Here is a 22006-nt window from a genome sequence, read left to right as displayed (position 1 = left end):
CAGAATCTGAAGATGATGTGCCAAGGGTGCAATAGTTGTGCAAATTTACTGTGCAACGCACATTAAATGCACATGTGACAGGCCTGTTTTGTTGAAGCACATGTCATTTGTAAGGTAAACCTTTAAGTGTGCTAATAAGTTTAATATTTGATGATGTATGTAGGTAAAAACAATAGTGTTTCTAAGATTTCTATAAATATTTCCTAACATTTCCAAAATATATTTTTTTCTTTAAATTTTAACCACAAATCTTTAATAAACGTTATTTTCTAATAGTGTATGCTTTATTCTATCATTTTTAACTGATTTTCATATTTTTAAACTGTTATTTGACACACAACCGGACTTTAAGTTTGGGCGGCAAAATGCTCATACGCGAGCACTCACGTTTCACAGAAAGGCGCGACTACTCTAGGGTTATTATTACTAGTAAATGTTAAGTGTTAGAAAATTAGGTTTTTGTATGAGGCTATTTTATTTTTTAATCCTAGCTATTTTATCTAATTGTGTAAAAGTAAATGTAACTAATTGACGTTTACGTAAAAAAAATATGCTTTCATTAATGTGAAAAGTTATCTACAGGAATAAATAGAACGTGACTCTAAATCACGACAACATTTTTATAAAATGTTATCTTTATTCTACGAACAAATATTATACATTAGCCTCTTTATTATTACTAGTAAGTGTTAGAAAAGTAGGTTTTTGTATGAGGCTATTTTATTTTTTAATCCTAGCTATTATCTAATTGTGTAAAAAATAGACGCTTTTACTTTCTGAGACTGACATCTAATCAGTAAATCAACCAAATAACAATTCGCTACAATCTTTATTTGTAAAGTAAACAATAGTGCTGGGCAGCGAACAGCCGAACGCGTTTAGTCAGAATCCCGGTAATGGATGGATCGCTCGGCGGACGGTTTATCAAGATGTCAATATATCCGGGCGGACTGCAGCGAATGTCAGGGGAAGTCATTGCGCTAGTTATTGGACGAAATATCGCAGCGTAAGAATAGGTTTTAGTAAAAACGCTACACTTGACAAATAACAGCAACTTTAATCGGGAGTTATAAAATAAAGATGCAAGCTTGTCCAAAAGATGGCGCCACCTGTATATGTATATCGACGTTGTCATTTGTTTCTTTGTTGACTTTATTTAATTATCATATTATTATCATAATTAAGTATCTAAATATTTTGTTCACCATCATGTAACTTATTAAAATTTATTAATTTGCTTTAATAATGCTGCCAATTCCGATGTATTAAACTCAAATTAATTGATTGAATTCGAAAATTCATAGAATCATACAATACCCAGAAATTCATAAGGCAATACCTGGACCTGATTTTCAGTAAAACGGTCGATTTATTATGAATAACAATCGAAAAGTTCAAGAAATTATAAAATATTGTGTCAATATTCGTAACAAGTTTCAAACTGCTGCACAAAGTGAGTTTCTTCAAACTGTAGCAAAACCAAGTCCCATTGTGCTCGTATTACAGTTGAAAGTACTTTGCTTGATCGATAAAAATAGACCGAGAATATTAAATGGAAATAAAAATATAAAGTTCGTTACGTGCGTAACTTTATAGGATAGTGGAATCTATTTCCAATCTTTCCTTTTTAATAGAATTTTAATTTCAATTTCACACGTTGCGGCGCGCGTGGATTATGACAGCGGCCGAGTGGAGCGGAGTGAATTTTTCCGATCGGCTCGGCAACCGTACCGTAGAAATTTTGATGGGCGGTTATTACACAGTCCGTTTCAAACGTATTGTGTGCGAATGTATACAGAAATAGCAGTTTTTTTAACGAATGCGCCGCGAGTGCCTCCCCGTTCGGTACGGCGGAGTTTTTATGAGCTATGGGTTTTTCGTTGTTCTTTATGCGAGATAATGCGTTGCTTTTGGGGAATAATGCTGGCTGTTAACGTTGGGGCTTCGTGGTGAATTGGTATTCTGATTGAAAATATCACTAAAGGTATACTTTATGTCCATCCATGTCCATTTTTTAGGGTTCCGTAGTCCTGACAAGGAACCCTTATAGTTTCGTTATGTCCGTCTGTCTGTCTGTCATGTATTATAACATTTCATACGTAGCTACCTAATAAAAAAATCCTTAAAAGAAAATATTAAAAGTAATTGCTTACTTCTGAAGTATATTGTGTTAACGAAGGACAATACGGAACCCTACAATGCGCGTGGCACGACACGCACTTGGCCGGTTTATTTAATTTCTTTTAATATTACGAGGATTATAAAGTGATCTATGTTGTACAATACCTAGCCTAATCTATGTTAGGAACATCTATTATAGCATCAGCTCATATCTGACATTATCAGCAGCCAATCCAATACGCGATCGTTAATAAATCATTGGCGAGTGCAAATGCGTCTCATCTTGACACGTTCAGCATCGGAGGTTCTATTCTGCTACCAAATTTCGTATAAATCGAATCCATTCCTCTATTTTAATAACATTACGTGAGTGACACAGATGCTTGAATCCAATATTTTTGATGTTTACGTACTTATATCTTTCGTCCTCGGCTTCGTCCGCGTGTAAATTAAGTAGTTTGTCACAGAAAGGCCGACTTACGTACATAGCACTTATAGATGTCATTTGGCCAATTAAATTACTTTTTTTTTTCATAAGTTATAACCTGTATTTTTATATTAAAATATTAATTCTGTAAAGATTCATCTAAATTAATTCAGTATTTTTTGCTTGAAATAGTATCAAACATCCATCCTAACCACAGAATAAGTAATAGTACAGGTACAGAAGGATTACTCCGCAAGACGATTTAAATAAATGCGAGTCTTGCTACGACGCGATACAGTGGAATTCAGCTCGCACAGCACTACGTACCTACAATTTTATTCACCTACAAGTTTTGTCTCTTTCTATCGCGTGCCTCTGAACTCTTCTTACGCTGTTAGGGTTGCTGTCTAGTGAAAAAATAATTAATCTACTTATTTGTAATGACCTACGTATGTAGGTAAGTATACATTCATTATGGTAAACCTTGGGAGATGCCTTTGTCCAGCAGTGGACGTCATTTGGCTGAAACGAACGAACGCATTCTGAGCAGTAGTCATGGTAGGTTAGGTTCCTATACTATCCTAAGAATTATTGATTACCTACGTCATGGCCAACATACCTTTCAGCATCTTTGGGAAGCGAAAAAAAAAGATAAATCCGGTAGATTACTTTCCGAATTTAAACACCCGAACGCCGCACAATATTTCTTTCTCTTTATGTCCATTTTTAAATAATACTTCGATCATAGAATTATAATATACTACAACGCACGCCAGCGTCCTGACGAGCGCGCGCGTGACACTCGACTGATATAATACCCGCCGGCGGGGCGCTTCGCTGTAGGTAATGAGGATCATTTCGATTTTTAGCTGTTAATGCAGATTTATAGGTCTAAGAAATCCTTAATATACAGTCCAAAAATTTTTGTTCTACGACTAAAATTGACGAAGTTATGGCCAAATTACTAAAAAAGTTCACTGACCGCCCGGCGCTGAACCGATGACGTCATTATATCCGATCCGAACGCTGCCGGCGTACTGCGTGGATAGAAAATATTTTTTTCTAGCCAAACTACCAGTTTTAGAGAAAAACTTGTTATGACATTTATTCATCAGAATAAAGTAAGCTATCGATAGGTAATTTTTAAAAATAGAAATTGTGAAAAATATCGCAAAAAATCCATACGCTCATACGATTCAATGGAACGCGGTGGTATATTTGGCGATTTATTCAAATAAAGTGTTCATAAGTGTTGTTAGAGTCATATCTTCGTCCCAGTAAAATATAAAAATGTATAAATATTAATTTATTTACTTCTAACAATAAGTATAGCTGAGGCACATACACTCTGCCTAGGCTACAAGACATTGCTTTGAAGATCATTTCGATGTACACGCAATACCTACCTGTTATTTAGTTTTTCTGAGTTAAACCTACGTACCTACCTATCTATTCGCCGTTCCCATGGGCGGGCCAGCTGGAAATCTATTTAATCTTAGCCTAGAAGCTGGGTATGACTCCCCCGTCCCTCTCCTCTCCCCAGGTCATAAGCTGGGCATGACTTCCCCCTCGGCCAGAAGTCGGGTATGATTTACCCCCCCCCCCCCCCAGGCCATAAGCATAAGCTGAGTATGACTCCCCCTAGGCCAGAAGCTGGGTATGACTTACCCCCCCCCCCCCCTAGGCCAGAACCAGAAACTGGTTATGACTTGACCCCCCCCCCCCCCTCGGCTAGAACCAGAAACTGGTTATGACTTGACTCCCCCCCTCCCCCCAGGCCAGAAGCTGGGTAAGGCTAGCCCCTCCCCCCAGTCCATAAACATAAGCTAGGTATGACTCCCCCTCGGCCAGAAGCTGGGCATGACGAACCCTCCCCCCCCCCAGGCCAGAAACTGGGTATGACTTGCCTCTCCCCCCCTCTTACCAAGGCCAGAAGCTGGGTAAGGCTTGCCCCTCCCCCCAGGCTATAAGCTGGGTATCATTTATCCCCCCCCCCCCCCCCCCCCCAGGCCAGAAACTGGGTATTAGCACTCATATTATGTATTATTATGTTCAATACAAACAATCATAAAGTTACACTCACCCCAACCGCGTCTCCGCATTCCATCGAATCCTATAAAAATGTGGTTTTTGGACATAGCGATACTTATTTTTCACAATTTTTATTTTTTAAAATTACTGGTCGATAGGTTACTTTATTTTGATGAATAAATGTTATTAAAAGTTTATTTCTAAAACTGATAGTTTAGCTGGAAAAAAATATTTTCCATCCCAATAGTACGCCGGCTGCGCTCGATTCGGATATAGTGACGTCACGCGGCCCTGCGTACGTTGTCTTTTAGCGGCAAAAACGGCCTATGTTTATTACTTAATATCTTCGTAAGTAATGGTCCGATTTGGATAATTCAAAAAGATATATCTTTCTTATGTCTTAAAGATTAACGTAGATACTAGTTTTATTGAATTTTCTACAACAGTACTGATCCTCATTATCGGATGTACCGCGCGGAGTGAGCCAGGCCTGTCCTAACAAACTTTCGTATAATAAGTATTAGTAGATTCAAGAATAGACCCCCATGCATCACTCGAACGCATCCCGCATATCGGGTGACTCCGTTAACGGCGCTCACGTCTCGACGTCACGTGAACGAGACGAGGCCGTATAGTTGACGTCACGTGAACGAGACGGGGCCGTATAGTTGACGGCGCGAGCGAGACAGCCCGCCATGTTGGCTGAAAACGACGTAATGAGTTTGCACACACCTGGAACAAGCTATCTGCATTGTTCATTATGGTTGATGTTTTAAATAATTCGGGAGTAAAATGCTGATAAAATAGTGAGTGCCAATTAGGTTTATAGTCAAGAGAGTTTATCTATTGAATTAAGAACTTTTCATTTTACGTGACAAGCCCATACCTACGTTTGTAGTCAGGCTGGATGAACAAGACGTACAAAATAAATTGGATGAAAGCGCATGATTGAGAAAGCCAACCCCTCGTTACGGGATTAGCTAGGCAGAAGAAGGAGAAGAACTTTCAAATGTCATTCTATTGCATTAGTCTTAATTTTTTTGCTGTTCTATAGGTATAGAATTTATAAGCTTCATTACACATATTTCGTTTACTAAAATTATGCTTTCGAATACGTCAAAGCATTATAAACACTAAACAACGAACATGCCTGGAGCCTAGACAGATTCTCCGCTCATATTGCGATACAGAGCCAAGCTAACAAGCTGCCTGTCACGTGTCTGTACGCATGAACTATCGGATTATTTTTCGAATTACCTAACGATTTATTTCGATATGTAATCATAGATCGGGAGTCGATTTTTGAACGTTCTTGTGTCCAAACAATCAAATCGTGCGCCGTCCCATTTTTGTAATAGGCATACAAATAAAGACTTATGAAATAGAAAACGGGAGTACAAAATAATCGATTGCTGAGCGACGAAGCCTTTGTTTTAGTTTAATTTTATTATTTTGAAACTTATTATTTTAGAATTGATTTTACATTGTATATTTTCCGATATTCCGATTTTTATATAAAAAATCCAGCTTGATCAGACAACGCAATGTGCCCGCGCTTACCTGAAAACGCGCTTCATATTTCATTCCGCGGCCTCTGCGGCCAGCGCATCCAATTAAGTCCGGTCCGCTGTAACGCCGGGAAATATTGAGGCCTGATGCAAGTGATATAATTATAATTATAATAAAGATGATGAAATGATGATAAATGAAGAAGATTTATTTATTTTAATTTTATTATAAATCTCCTTAATATTAGGTAATAATTATGACACACATTTCGTACGTTTCTTTACATTCTTTCCATGGGTAGATACTACATAGGTATTAGCTTCTATTGTCATCCAACACCAACAAGTCACACATTTCTCTTATGCGTATCTACCTATGTTAGTATCCAGTAGAAAGCCAAAACTTAAATGAGCCCAATTTATCAAATGAAATAAGCTCGTAAAGCCACAGTGTAACACAGAAATTAGCTAACAAACCAGCATGTCACGCGGCTGCAGCCGAGACAATAGGCCCGCGCTCACCTGGAAACGCGCTTCATATTTCATGCCGCGGCCTCTGCGGCCAGCGCATCCAATTAAGTCCGGTCCGCTGTAACGTGGAATATCGAGGCCTGATGAGACTCGCACGTCACGTCCTTATGACCATGCACTAAGCATTTACAGCAGCATTATTTAGAATTTTAATTAAAACGTAATCCACACATTTATTTATTTGTCTATCATCAACGTGGAAGTATTCAACAAAGGTTACAAACATCCTCCCTTATTAATAGCGTCTTTGACAAGCAAGGGGACTTTATGAGCTAGATTTTCCTTGTTTCGTCTGAATTTTATGTAAAAGCTTAGCTTTACGCTTTCATAAAAACACCGTATTACACCGCCGCTCGAGGCGCCCGTGTCAGGGAATTACTGGATACGGTTAACCGTTATTTTATTAGTGTCAGGCTTGTAAGTTAATCCCTGGTATAAATAAAATTTAAATGTGTGTGAGCAGAAGCCTGGTAATGGCAACTAATGAAACTGTTAGGTTCTTGTTAGGTTTTACATAAAATTAATTAAAAATACATAAGAGCCTGCTAATGGGAGAACAATCTTCTTATCTTGTGTTAAAAACTGATTCTATGGTTTACCCAGTTGGTGAAATAATTCATATTATTAATTTGTGGGTAGGTACAAATACTACTATAACATTGAGTTACTACGCTGGAATTATTTATTTAACACTTGATTGCACAACATTTGGCTACAAAAGGTGAACTTATAACTTGCCGAACTTAGTTATAATAATTCTATAAGAAGGATCACGCCTAATTAGTTGGAAAATAAAATCTCAGTAAATTCGTAGTGGATTTCACGAATAGATCTTAATAGATCTTATGAGAATCGGTTTTTGCACTATCAATTTTACTAGTGGCCTATCTGAATATTCTATACCCCCGCCAAAGAGTACAGATACCTAGGTACGTTGCGTCTGCTGCGACTGCAACTGAAACGATATCACCTGACGACGTCGTTTGTCCCCGTCCAGAACGGATTATCGGCCGGCTCGATTTACGCCCACGGATTTTAGTCATGGAACAGCGTTTATTAGAACAATTTACTTGCTGTATATTTATATTTAATCTATGTGACAGAATGTATCGACTATGTTGGCCAAATATTACAAATACCGCGTTGCGTCTACTGCAAATGCAACTGATGTTACCTGACGACGTCGTTTGTCCCCATCCGGGACGGATTACCGGCCGGCTCGATTTACGCCCACGGATTTTAGATAATGTTCATTAGAAGAATTTTATTTGCTTGCTTGATTTTTTTTGCTGTATATTTTTATTTATTTAATCTATCTGACAATACATCGACAATAGTGGCCAAATATTACAAATACCGCGTTGCGTCTACTGCAAATGCAACTGATGTCACCTGACGACTTCGTTTGTCCCCGTCCGGGACGGATTACCGGCCGGTTCGATTTACGCCCACGGATTTTAGTCATGGAACACCGTTCATTAGAACAGTTTGATTGATTCGCGGCTGACAGTTTAGACTTTAGAGGCTGTTCAATTGGCGATTTCGGAATATCGCACGTCGCTGTTCGGCGAGGCAATTAGTATAGATTTAAAATGAGTAAAATACCGGTTACAACATACAATTTTTTTGGTGAGCCCACGGATTTTAGACACGGAACACCGTTCATTAGGACGAAGTTTGATTGATTCTTTAGAGGCTGATAAACGGGTTTTCGATTGGCAATTGATTAAATATCAATTAGGTAGATAATTAAAATACTGATTGGTAAAATAACGTTTTTTTAGTCCCGATAACTCCTTGTGGTAAGCTAAATATGCTTATCTTACGAGTGAGCTCGCCACAAAAGTCCAGCGGCGGCGGGATTTGAACCCACGTATCTCGGATCTCGAGTTGGAGAGTCCGACAACTTCGTCGTAGTTGCTGGTTGCATATTTTTTTAGAGAACTCTCGGATTTAGTCATGGAACACCGCTCATTAGGACATCGCAGATTGATTAATTCGCGCGACAGTTTAGAGGCTGATTAACGGCTTTTCAACTGGCGATTGATTCGGGAATATGGCGCGTCAATGTTTGGCGAGGTAATTAGTATAGATTCAAATGGGTGATCAAAAATAAATAGATAAAATATTGTACCATCAAATACAGAGATAGTAAAACTCAATATTTAGAAACAAAGGGTGTATTCTAGTATTCTAGTAAATATTGTTGCTCGAAAACTTGAAGCCAAAAATGTAAAAAAATGTAGGTGTGTTTTGGTTATATTTTCCCCAAATAATGAATCGGTTGGATTGGTGTTCTGCCAAAAACTTCCATGCCTTCAAAAACAAATGTAAAATAAAACATAAATATTGTAATATTAAAAGTGTGCTGAATATCAAAGAAAATAAAAACTTAGGCTGGGTTGCACCATCTTACTTTGACTGTAACAAACGTCAAAAATCTGTCAAACTCCATGGAAAAATCACCGGTTATAGTTACGGTCACAGTTTGGTGGTGCAAATCAGCCTTACTCTATTTAATTCTTAACATTAAACTACTTGTATCAGAGATAGCTAGCTATTGAAGCAAGTAACAATCGATTCAGATTCAGCAAGCAGAACATCAGAGCTTAGATATTTTTAAAATAGAACATTCAGTTTTCTCCGAGATAAATAAAACGTGACAAGCAGCGTCGGCACCCAAGCAGCTAACGTCATGTGAACTGCAAAATTATATTTATGAACACAAAGACAATGCCCTACTTTTCATTTTCCTAGAAAACTCTCTTTCCTAGGACTCGTATTCTCTTTTCAGAATAAATAAGAATATTTTTATTGATGTAATACACTGTACCATTTTATATTGAAACCCTGGCTCCTAAACTAGATAATAATATGGATCTTACATAAATATTTGAAAAAAAAAACCATTATGAAGATACCATTTTGAAATTAGAAAAATGTTTAACACATAAGTACTAGTTAGCTTTTGCCCTTGACTTCGCCCACGTTAATTTAGTTTCTCACATGACAAAAAGACTGACTTACTTGATTGACACACATCATTGTAATTATCTTTTATACTACTACTATTATATTCTTATTGTTTTGTGTATAAATAATAATGCTGTCAAGTTTCATCAAAACCCACTCAGTAATTTTTGCGTGAAACAATAATAAACCTCCATCTATCCTCTCAAACTTTTTCACATTTCTATTAGAGTAGAATGGGATTACCTACTTAAATAATAGAAAAATCAAAATACAATTTTGTATTGCCAACATAATCAAATTCTATGTTAGTTCAACGTTTTGCCAGACAAATACTACTAATAATTTATTGTTATCGACGCCTCGATGAGCGCTAGCAAATTAATTAGAGGCTAATTACTAGTAATTACAAACGATATCACGTGGCGATGGTGCCGTCCGGCCCGGTTTGACCGGATAGCCGGATCACGACCGGATGAAGGCAAGGATAGTTTGTTTTGTTTGTGCTTATTTAAAAGCAGTTGTGTAGGTAAATAAATAGTCAACTTTAAGTATTACTAGTAATAAATTTAGCATTCCAATTACCTAACAGTGTTGACTAAAAACAGTTAACAGATGATTATTTTTTTAATTCCCTTTCGCCCCCTTTAAATGTTTTTGTGATAAAAGTAGTTGAATTAACGGCTTCTGTTTGTTTCACTTTTTCTAAAATCCAATTATCAAACTAAATCTGAACGTTAAAATCGTTTCGGATCTAAACGAGCTTTTTAAAAGCTGTCACTTTTGACGTTTATTAGAATGGATACAACTGTTTAGTCGTAAAGTAAAAAAAAACAGACAATACTATTTGGACTTTTAATATACATAACTATTAACCATAGATAACCTCTTTGGCACAAAAATCACGTCTCAACCGGCACTTACCATGATGGCTCGTTCCAGATCGCCTAAAGCCTTAAGCCTGGTGATCCAATTTCATCCAACTTTCCCTTTGTACCGAAAGCGGATTGGGCGAATATGGCCCAGTTTGATGTGTAGTGCTCTATTGGTTCCAGGTCCATTAAAATCCTCAATCAGAAACTATGATTTAGACAGTCCTTAGCTTAGAGATGCTCGAAGCTTATTGTTTACTAGCTTCGGATTTGTGAATTGCGGTTGGTCAAAATCGTCTCTATAGTTCGACTGATTATTTTGATACTTTAAATCTTACCAAAAGGAAAATCCTAAACGTAATAAAGAAAACCACAAAACTACACTCGGCATCAAATAAATCGCACCTCCTGCGACAAGCACTTATCAAACGTATGCATCCCCACTTCCCACCAACATTGATATCATTTGAAAGCCTAGTTCTAAACTTCATTTCATTAAAGGAAAGGTTTTTACCCCAAAAATGTGTCTTTAGAAGGATCTAGAGTCACTTCTTCAAAAAATAGGTAGTTACGCTTAAGCAATTTTTATGGCTTTAAAGCTGTTAAATTGGGATTAATCGCTATCCATCTGTTAAAAAGGACACGTAAGATCATTATTTGGTTTTATAACCATAAAAATTGGGCTACTTGATCCCAGAGGTGAGCCCCAAGTGAGGCCTTTATTCAAGTCACATTTATGGTACCTGTTAATTGTTTATAAAAAAATTAAATGTGTTTTTCTTTAAGTTTATTTATTGGGCTTTCAAATAACACCAATATTATTGGGGCAACATGATTGTGTCAGAAGAAAATCTTTAAAGTTCGCGTCGCGGAAGGTGCGATTTATTTGATGTTGAGTGTATTATTTTTAATGACTTAGGCTGAGTTGCACCAAATTACCGTAATTTTACCGTAACAATAACAACTGTGTTTTTTTGTATGGAGTGTGACAGATTTTTGACGTTTGTTAAAGTTGAAGTAAGATGGTGCAACTCAGCCTTAACCCGACAGAATATCAAACTACTTTTTTTGTTGCAAAATCCATTCTATTACAAATGCATAAGAGCCAACAGTGTTTACCTACTATGTCAAATCTGGCCTGATTAATAACTGTGATCATTCTTTTTTCAGGTAACTGGATAACCTGTCTTAGCTGTACGTCTGCCACTACATCAGCTATCAGAGGTATGTGGCACTTTAAATCATTATTACAACATTTTTCCTTTAGACCATCAATTTCACGAAAAATAACAGAAAAAATAGAGTGACTTTCATTGTTCTCCATGTTCGTTTTCGGCAAATCTCATTGTCCTATTTGTTACTCACCTGATTTATTTACTCATCCTTTCATACCGTTAAGTCGCAAGTCAAGTAAGCTATCTATAGTACCTAATATAGGGTGATTTCGCAAACTGTTGCCAAATTTTTAGGAGCGACTCAGAATCAATTTTAACTTAATCGATTTATGTAAAAAAAAACAACACCTTTTTTTTATATTTAATTACTTTCTCGTGCGTATTCAAAATTGGCACACGTTTCGGTCATAGAAAAATAAGTAAACGCAAGACTGCAAAGCTTAATAGACATTAAACCCGCGAATTATATCTTCAATATTTTTATTTTTGAAAATATCACGATTAAAAATAATTACGATAAAGTTATACCTATTCTTATATTGTTGTTCTATAAAGCTTATTAAAAAATTGGCAACTGTTTGCAAAATCACCCTGTATTTTGTTACTGGTTCTCCCGCAAGCTTCCCGTACCGAAAACATTTTTCATAAGGCCTCTACACATACTTGATACGTAATTTATGAAGACAGCGGAGCTAGGCGCCGCTCCTTGAATGTTGATTAGAAAATCTTTAGAAGTGCCTTTCAGAATCAAACGCCCCGCCAATATGTCTTGCCTAGCGTACGTCGTGGTTAGATGGCGTTATTTTTAAAATGTTCAGAATTTTACCTTGTGTACCTACCAATTATATGGCATTAAAGGATAAATAAATATTTTTTTACAAGATTTGACAAAAAATACAGTAAAAGATCCTCTAAGGAAGTACAGACAGTACAAATTTTAGATCGGAAAATTTTAGCCTTAAGTTTTGCGTAGGTACTTACTTGCTACATTTTTAAAAATTTAATTTTCAAAATGCATTTTTAAAAACCTGACAAAAAAAGTCTACAGCCTCGAGTATGAATTAAACCCACGACCTTTCGATTTCTGGGCGATTGCTTTGATCTGAGGCAGTATATTCTTTCAACACATCCTAAAGTGTTATAATTTTTCAAAAGATGTTCACCTTTATTTTATTTTTAACCGACTTCAAAAAAAGGAGGAGGTTCTCAATTCGTCAAAATATTTTTTCATATCGAAACAGTACATTAAAGACTTCGAATTATTACGATACATAACATACTTCGCTATCTACATAACACAAAAGTTACACATACACTAACCCACATCGACGGGCGAGTTAATCCGAGCTTAGTTATCCGATTGTTTACTTCTTACACGGACTTGATTACCGCACGGTTAGCGGCGCTTGTAATCCAATTAATAACAATTTCAAACCGCTAATCACCTAACATGGCTCCGTTCAATCGGGTGTCAATCATAATATAGGGGAATTTGAGTTATGATAATATTTTAAATCTAATTAGGAATGTTATTTGATCATGTTGAGTGAAGTTTATTTAAGTTTGGTGAATATAAAGTAAAATTCAATATTATCTTTTTTCTGTTTCGAAACTTACCTTATATTTTTTATCACAAATTACTATTAGATTAGTTTAAAAAAATCAAACTGAACACTTTAAAAGAACAAGGTAGTTTAAATCTTAGTTTGTAGGTTTTGTATTATAGTTTTTCATTATTCAATCTGTGATATAAAAATTGGGATTGTATGTATTGCAGATACAACAAGAGATATTTATATGCGCTAAATGAATGTAAACTAATATTCGCCAGAGCTGTTTGTCAATCCAAATACCATACAGGATTATTCCACATCACCGGCAAGCTAATCCACGCTTAGTTGCTCGTATTTTTACACTTGATTAGTGTCAATCATTTATAAGCCGCTAATCGATTGTCCCAGCACTAGTGATTCGGAACAATACAAAATCCGTGTCAATGCCGAATGTTTCGATAAATCGATTTGTGCGATGACACGGTCAACCCAAACACTGTTGGAGTATTAACATCAATACTGATGAACATGCTGGAAATAAACCATTATTGCATAAATAACTTGGTAAAATTGTCACACCAAATGTATGGAAAGGTACTGACTTTGTTTTTTTAATGAGCAAAGGTAGGTACCAAAATACGCGTAAATAGATACTTGGTACATGATGTAAAAATTAATAAAATTGAACCTTAAAATCGTGATATTACCTACAATTCAAAATATAATTTAAAAATCTTAAAGTAGCTCCTCAAAGGTTTTAGGCTTTTAGCCCATGAACATTCCAACGCACAGGACTGAAAAATATCCTAATTTTATTAAAATTCTCCCGCCATTTTCCCAAACATGGCGGCTAAACTAAAGCGCCGCCCGAGTGGCGCGAAATCAAAGCAGCCACGTCAGCTAAGCTATCTTGAGTCTAAATGAGCCTCATTAAGATAACGTAACCGGTTAAAGCGGACTTTGAGCGGGCAGACTTGACTTTATGCCTTTATGATTGGGGCGAAGTGCACGGAGGTTTATTGACACTTAATTAACGCCATAGGTGACTGTCAACTCGAGTTAAGCTTGATAACTCTAACGGGGGAACGGTAACTAGCTTTTTAGGTACTTACCATAATATTATGATGGCCTCGTCAGTCGTTCAGTCAAATTAATGTCATTTGAACATCCAGTCAAATGACGTCCACTGTTAAACAAAAGCCTCACTCTATTGCAAATGGAGGAAATAATACTTAATAATATTGTTTTATACTTATTACCCTGTAGTGGATATAATTCTCGGAAGGTTGAATAGCCTTGGATTTCAAATGATTCAAAAATTGTTATTCAGCACGTATCAATTACGCTAAACAAAGTTGTGTACCATACAGGGTGGCCAGGCCAGGCAGTTGACGTTCAAAGCTAACATTTAGATTCCTTACACCAAGGTGTATCTAAATCACCCCATGTATGTTCTACGATTTTGCTTAGTTTAGGAGATATAGCTAATTTTGTGATTTATCCTTATCTTCACCTATGATTGGTTAATTTGGAAGCTTCTCTAGCGTAAGTAAGTAAAAACAAACTACAAGTGCTCGCCAGAGTGAGATAAAAATTAAAAACCAACCATAGGTAAACTAAGCAAAATCGTAGAACATACATGGGGGTGATTTAGATACACCTTGATGTAAGGAATCTAAATTTTAGCTTTGAACGTCAACTCCCTGGCCACCCTTTTTTTTTTTTTTTTTTTTTTTTTTCCGGTGGTAAAAATGCATTGAGTTGCATACCCGCCACTGTGGTCAGGCGGCGGGTTATGTGGGGCTCTCCCCTCCAGAAGGGAGGGGCCTACCCACTAAAAATCCACCATCTCCGTCTCGCTGAGCACAGGTGGGAGCCGGTGTAGCGAGGCCTTTCCCGACATGTTCCACCTATGCGCAGACCGTCTGCTATGCGTGCAGACTCCAACTTCGACCACGCCATCTTTGATTTTTTTAGTTACAGTTTGTTGTACTGCAACTGACCACTCGGAGATATACAACTATATACAAATGATATATACAAATGTACAAAGTGCTTATCTATATTTACATAATATACAATGGAGGCCAGCGGGTAGGTGTAAAAGGTCTATCCGCCGGCACTCATAATGGACCTTACGCTATGACTAGTATTTGACTAGGTGTCAGAGACGACGCGCAAAAGCACGTCGCCTCCGGCCCAACCTTCTCCGCCGAGCAGGGTCAGCGAGGGGATCTACCTCCCTGGCTCGCTCGGCTTCCTCCTTTGCCGACATAACAGTCTCGCAAAAGACTTTCACCGCGTCCCATCCGTTGTCACTGCCGACCATGGCTCTAACCACCGCCGGCAGTGTTAAATCCAGTCCGATATTTGCGCATAGCGCAGCTCTTTGTTGTGTCCATTCCGGGCAGTCTTCCAAGGTGTGCTCCGCTGTATCGACATCGGCGCCACAATGGTGACATTGAGGTGTCCTCTCCCGACCAATACGGTGCAGGTATTTCCCGAAGCAACCATGCCCGGTCAACACCTGCACCATGCGATATGTGAGAGAACCACTGCTCCTCTCTACCCACTGTCGTAAACAAGGTTGTAGAGCGGCGACTGTTCGATGCCCAGCACTGGGCTCCTCCAGCCATTCTGCCCACTCATCTAACATCAAAACACGGGCCTCGTCTCGCCAGTGCTCGATTTCGCGGGGGGCAGGAGGGTTACCATCGCGCCTAGCGGCAGCGGTTCGGTAATATACCTCTGACAGCACCTTGGCCTCGAGCTCCCACGGTGGAGTGCCCGCGAGTGTACATGCTGCTTCCCTTGAGGTCGTGCGGTATGCCCGTGCTATCCTCTGTGCCATTGTTCTTTGCGGCCTCCTCAGTGTTGTGGTATTGTCGCGCCCTAATGCGTCAACCCAAATGGGGGCGCCGTATAGGGCCATAGATCTAATAACCCCTGCAAAAAGGCGGCGACACCCCGTGCGTGGGCCTGTCAAATTGGGCATAATCCTACTCAAGGCACCGGATGCCCTCAGTAGCTTGGGTGCGAGAGCTTTAAAGTGGGCCTTAAAGTTCCACCGGCTGTCAAGGACCAATCCTAAGTACTTCATGGTACCCCCGACACCCTGTATTTAGCACATTGGTTGGACTATTGTGTTCTTGCAAAATCACACTAAACTTATTGAAAAAAAGTAGGTGCTATAATGCTCAGTAGTAGCTTCATGTGTCGTTCGTTCATTTTAGGTGTTTTCGGTAGGATATTGGCTAAATTAAAAATAGTTCAGTATTTCTCATTAAGAAATTATCTTCCAAACTCTTTGTTAAAAGTTTATGCCAAACCGTTTCTTACTTACATCGTTATTACATCGTGTATGTCTTAAGTAAACACTTTTCCAACAAAATTCGATGAAGAGTATAATAATGAGTCCGTGTTACTTTCGTAAGTCAATAATTGAACTAATTACTTGGTAGATCTGTGTAATTACACTGTACCGGGAACGTTCAGGATGTTTTGCGGAAAATTAAACCAAAGCACTTATAAAATACAGCTGTATACTGTAAAACTGCTATTTTCTTCTGCTGCATAGTTTAGTTAATATTTACGCCTCATTTTGCGCTGTTTGAGGAATGTTGTCTTCTTTTATTTTGAAGTGACTATGACGTTATAGAAAAAACTTTTCATTACTACAGTTTGATTTAAATGAACGCTATGATGTTAGCTTACCAATATTTATATACATTGTTATACATTGTACAGTTTTTATTGTATTATGCACGACTTAATGTGGACAATAATTGTCAAAACTGGCGTCGATCAAAAATCGAAGAATCTTGTAGACAATCGAACGCCTGTACCAACATGGTTTGTATCAAATTTTAACTGGGTTTAAATCGTTACTTATTTTCATTAAAGACAATTATTCTTAATTTTCCACTCGGATAACTCGCAACGCTTTACTGTTTGTGTTATTAAACTTCAAATTATACTCAAGTACTTATCACCCCAACGGCAATTACTTTTAGCGATTAAATTACCAAATTGTAATTAACTCTTTCCTTCAAATGAAATTTTCGACACGTTCTCTAATGTTTTTTAATTTTATTTCAAAAGATAAGATAGTAGCGTCAACGCAATCTTTTGAAGGGATCTTTTTAAATAAGAATTTTGTCGTAACTTAGGCCTAATGACTTTATTCCGCCAATGTCGTCCCAAGTAATGTTAATTAGATAATTTAATTTTGACGTTCTTCAGGGAATTTTGAGTGGAATTCTTTTTTATGTTCGTTGTAACAAAAATGTTTTACTTTCCAATAGGTGGATGTAATTTTTTAAGTTATTTTTTAATTACGCTTTGAGTTGATTGCCAACTTTATAATAAAATTTAAGTGAGCAGTCTTTACACTAAATATTGAAGTAACTAATATAGAAATTGTTTTCATTGATGATTTGCTCAATTTTCTAAAGCCGTTTGTCATTCTGGAAAAAATCTAAAATCTACGTAAATAGAGACGGAACTAAAACGATAAATATTTAACTGCCAATACTTATAACATAACGTTATAATAAAAATCTAAAATAAAGAAATCAAAATTGTTATGAAGCAATCTTCAATCTCTACATTATCCTAAATTCCTAAATTAATCGAAATTGGTTCAGTTTTTACATAAAAACGTTATAAATAGAGAAAGTTACTTCAAATTTATAACATGCACGTCTACACTTTTTGGGGTAAACCCATGTTAAAAACATAAGCTCGCGATTATTAGCCAATTTATTCATAAGCTCAGCTCACTTTGGAGCAGTATAACTGCAATTGCACCGTACGTTTGCATAACCTCAAAGTTGTGTACATTTGTTGCATTTATCTCTGAATACATTTGAAAATACGCTGCGGCACGATTTGTAGTTAGCATTTCGGCTAAATTCTCATCGTGGTATACAAGTTCGCGGTTGTTCCGCTGTAATAAACATAGTTTCAGTACAGGTAACATGCGAGACACACTGCTCTTGAGGTTGTCTAACAAACAGTCTAGATTGATGTGATTTTTTGACAAAACTATTTTAGTTTCAATTGTGTTAAAAGTAGGTTACTTTTGTCACAGCGAATTGTAACAGAAAAAAAATAATTAAAAAACACAGGTTCGTGAAATTTTATGTTGATTCGTGTACCTAAGGTAGAGCCTGGACATTGGCTACGGATTATGTAGCGCTATAAGCTTATTTTCGTAGCAACTGTTCGTAGCACACCAAAATTTTACTTGAAGCATGCCAGTGTTTTTAAAAATTTATTAGATTTACTAGATTTAGATTTACTCTAAAATTAGATTTACTAGTTAATTTAATTAACGAACTACAGTCGTTGACATAGCCCGACGGCTTGCTAATGCGAGCCGAAGTGATATGACAGCTATTTCGCAGAACTGACGGCCGATGGGGCAGCAAGGTCCTGAAGTGGAAGCCACGTACTGGAAAATCATACCTTTTCTTTCTTTTAGATTGAAGTAAAACGCTTTGTACTTCTATGTAATAAAAACTGTAACAATTCCAATTCATTTTCGTAATTGGTGGTTACAAAATAACCTGCATAATAAACCTGCTTGCTGCACAATACGTCCGTGTGTCATCCGGGTGTTATGTCGCTCCGTAGAAGTGGAATCTCATAGATATCTCGCCGGTAGATTCCAAAAGCCCGTTTCTGTATTCATGATGCTTACCCACTAACGGAAGAAATGAATATCTATTGCATTGTTTTCGAAAACTTTTCCTCTGTATTCAGATTTTGCTTGAATTTTGCAAAAAGAAAATATACAGTTAAATTAAGACATTGTGTGCGCTCAATGCGGGCAGGGCACATAGTACGCAGAACTGACGGCCGATGGGGCAACCAGGCTCTGAAGGCTGCGTACCGGAAAACGCAGCGTGGGACGTCCACCCACAAGGTGGACCGACGACATCATAAAGGTAGCAGGAAAGCGCTGGACGCAAGCCGCTACCAGCCGGGCAACATGGAAAGCATTGGGGGAGGCCTGTGTTCAGCAGTGGGCGTCCTATGGCTGAGATGATGAAGATGTGCGCTCAATTGGTTAATATATTATTAACGATGACGAGTAGGATTGTGTTATAGCCCACACAATTTCAAGTACTTTATTGTGAACAGGAAAATTAGGCTTCATTGAGCCTAATTTTCCTGTTCACAATAAAGTACTTGAAATTGTGTGGGCTATATTTAAGGCCTTTAACCGCTATAGGTGTCAGGGGTTACGGAACATTGGCTAGGCACTTTATATGGCATTATAGGAATTAGAACTTTAAGCAATCCAGAGCAAAACAATTGTGTAGAAAGTGGATCTCAATATGAAACCCTATTATGTTAAAGCAAGAAGAATAACTGAATCTATTAAAGAGTTCCAACAGAAACGATTGGTACTAGCTAAGCATAATATCCACGATAAAATAAGTTACCTTTTATTACAACCAACCTTTACAAAACAGTGTAAAAGTTAGTTGTAACTGTTCAACTTTATTGATAATCGCATTCCCTTACTTACAGTAATAGTGCTCGTACTTTAACAATGACAAAGAAATAATAGTGAGACGCCTGCGCCTGATTTGCGTGAAGGCTGCTTCTCTAATTAACACGGAGATTAATTATTATTGTAAGCAGTTACGGCTCTTAGACCCCTCGTACACTGCGCGATCAACCACATTAAGATTTTTATATTAAGTATTAAGTAGTTGGTTAGTAGTTCGGTATCGATAGTTTAAACTAATAATTGATTGTCAAAAACAGTATAATTTTGTGAAAAGGTCACAAAACTACGTAAATAAGTATGTTTTAAACACCAGTATCTCATCTAACAATCAATACCAATTAAAAGGCCTAAGCCATCACCTTGTCTCTTGTTACTTTATACTCACGATTGCACAAGCATTAACCCTCTTATTAATAAAAGTGACACCCTAGTTGAACTCTGGCTTAAGTTATCATTTATTATAAAATTCAAATTCAAATTCAAAACGTTTATTTGCCAAAAACACAGTAATACAGGGTGACAATATTAAATACAGAGTTCATCCTAGGTGTAACTTTTTATTAATAAAGGGGTAAAAGTCGTCTTGTGCGAAGCCTAATAGGCAACAGCCCTTAACTTCATTTTCTATTGTCGTTTGACTTTGATTTGTTTCACCCGAAAACTGGACCTGAAACTAATTGGGATAATTAAACGAATAAATACTAAGTAATTAGTCAGACAATAGTAAGCAAGCCATTATTTATTGTTTATAGAGTTAATTTATAATCAACCTGATGCATAGTTTTTCTAAATGCAATATTATCAAGCGGACAGAAACAAATGATAGGTATTTTGAAGATTTCATTGTTTCATTGACTCGTTTTCAAATCATTCGCTAGTAATAAAAACTTATGCTACAAAACACCTAGCCCTCGTCGGACGACCCATAGGTACTAATTCAAAAGACTATCACTCCCTCGCTTTGATCTTGAATACAAAATTACTAGCAGTGTTTTCTGATAGCATCGAGCACTAAGCAGGTTGACGCGTAGACGCGATCGCACCTTAAGGCCGGGTAGCAGAGAAAATGGCGAAAATGAGGTTTTCATTTTTCATTTTTGAGGTACTAAACAGTAAAATTAAAGGCTAAGATTTTTATTGGGCATAGTTGAGGATATTTTCTAGGGCTATTAACGGATGGAAACACGATTTGATGAAGTTGACTCGATAGAATAAATTCCCAAAGTTACCTCTATTCGTTTTCTATTTATGGTTTTACTAGCTTTCCGCCCGCGGCTTCGCCCGCGTGGAATTTTGTCTGTCACAGAAACACTTTATCGCGCGCGTCCCTGTTTCAAAAACCGGGATAAAAACTATCCTATGTTCTTTCCCGGGACTCAAACTATCTCTATGCCAAATTTCATCAAAATCGGTTGCGAGGTTTAAGCGGGAAAGCGTAACAGACAGACAGACAGACAGACAGACAGACAGACAGACAGACAGACAGACAGAGTTACTTTCGCATTTATAATATTAGTTGGGATTTTTAAAATAAGCGATTTGAGATTCTAAATCTTTTACTAAAGTTCAGAAATAATTTGAGGGCTTTTAACGGATGAAATTTTTATATTGCGTCTTATTTAGTTACTAGGTTAAAAAATGTGGAAAAAATCGTCCATGACGGCTTGGACAATCTCAATCAGTCGCGCGGTGGCGCTTACGGAGGACGGACGCGTGTCAGTTTTTTGGCCGTGACAGTTCGCGATTTGTCAATATTTTTGACAATGATGACTTTGATGAGTCACAGTATAATAATATCAGTGTTACTGGAGAAAGCTTAAATTTTTGATAATTAAAAATTATCAATTTTGTCTACCTATTGAAATTTAAATCGTTCGCATCCTTTTAAACGAAGACTCTACTCATGATACATAGTACATTCCTCAAATATGAGACAAAACCAATGAGTTAAAATTACATTTTAATAGTACCTACATACAATCGTCTTACACTCTTTAGAACAGGGTTTCCCAATTTTTTTTTGCCAAGGAACCCTAATTAGTTATACTTTTCCTAGCGGAACCCCCGTAGTCCCGTACTACTCCGCCCGCACGCCCTGCCCCTCCCTTGTGCGTAAATAAGTCGGTGCGAGCGAACAACGTCGGTCACGAAACGTGGGATAATATTTTTTACGGAACCCTAGCGGCCTTTCCACGGAACCCCAGGGTTCCGCGGACCACCATTCGGGAACCGCTGCTTTAGAAGAGCACACTGACACAAATAAATAATAAAAAATACTGTCTAAGGTCTGTAGCT

General features: G+C 37.4%; 1 long non-coding RNA gene across 1 annotated transcript in view; it reads left to right on the top strand.

Moving 5' to 3' along the window:
* LOC135087868 (uncharacterized) overlaps positions 1–22006 on the top strand; it is a 164350-nt gene that overhangs the window by 17425 nt on the left and 124919 nt on the right. Inside the window, exon 2 of the long non-coding RNA XR_010260925.1 lies at positions 11631–11684. This is a non-coding gene — a long non-coding RNA (uncharacterized LOC135087868). The remainder of the gene's footprint in view (positions 1–11630; positions 11685–22006) is intronic.

The sequence above is a fragment of the Ostrinia nubilalis genome, chromosome 3, assembly GCF_963855985.1.
Source record: "Ostrinia nubilalis chromosome 3, ilOstNubi1.1, whole genome shotgun sequence".
Classification (NCBI taxonomy): domain Eukaryota; kingdom Metazoa; phylum Arthropoda; class Insecta; order Lepidoptera; family Crambidae; genus Ostrinia; species Ostrinia nubilalis.
This window is presented reverse-complemented; position numbering and strand designations above follow the sequence as displayed.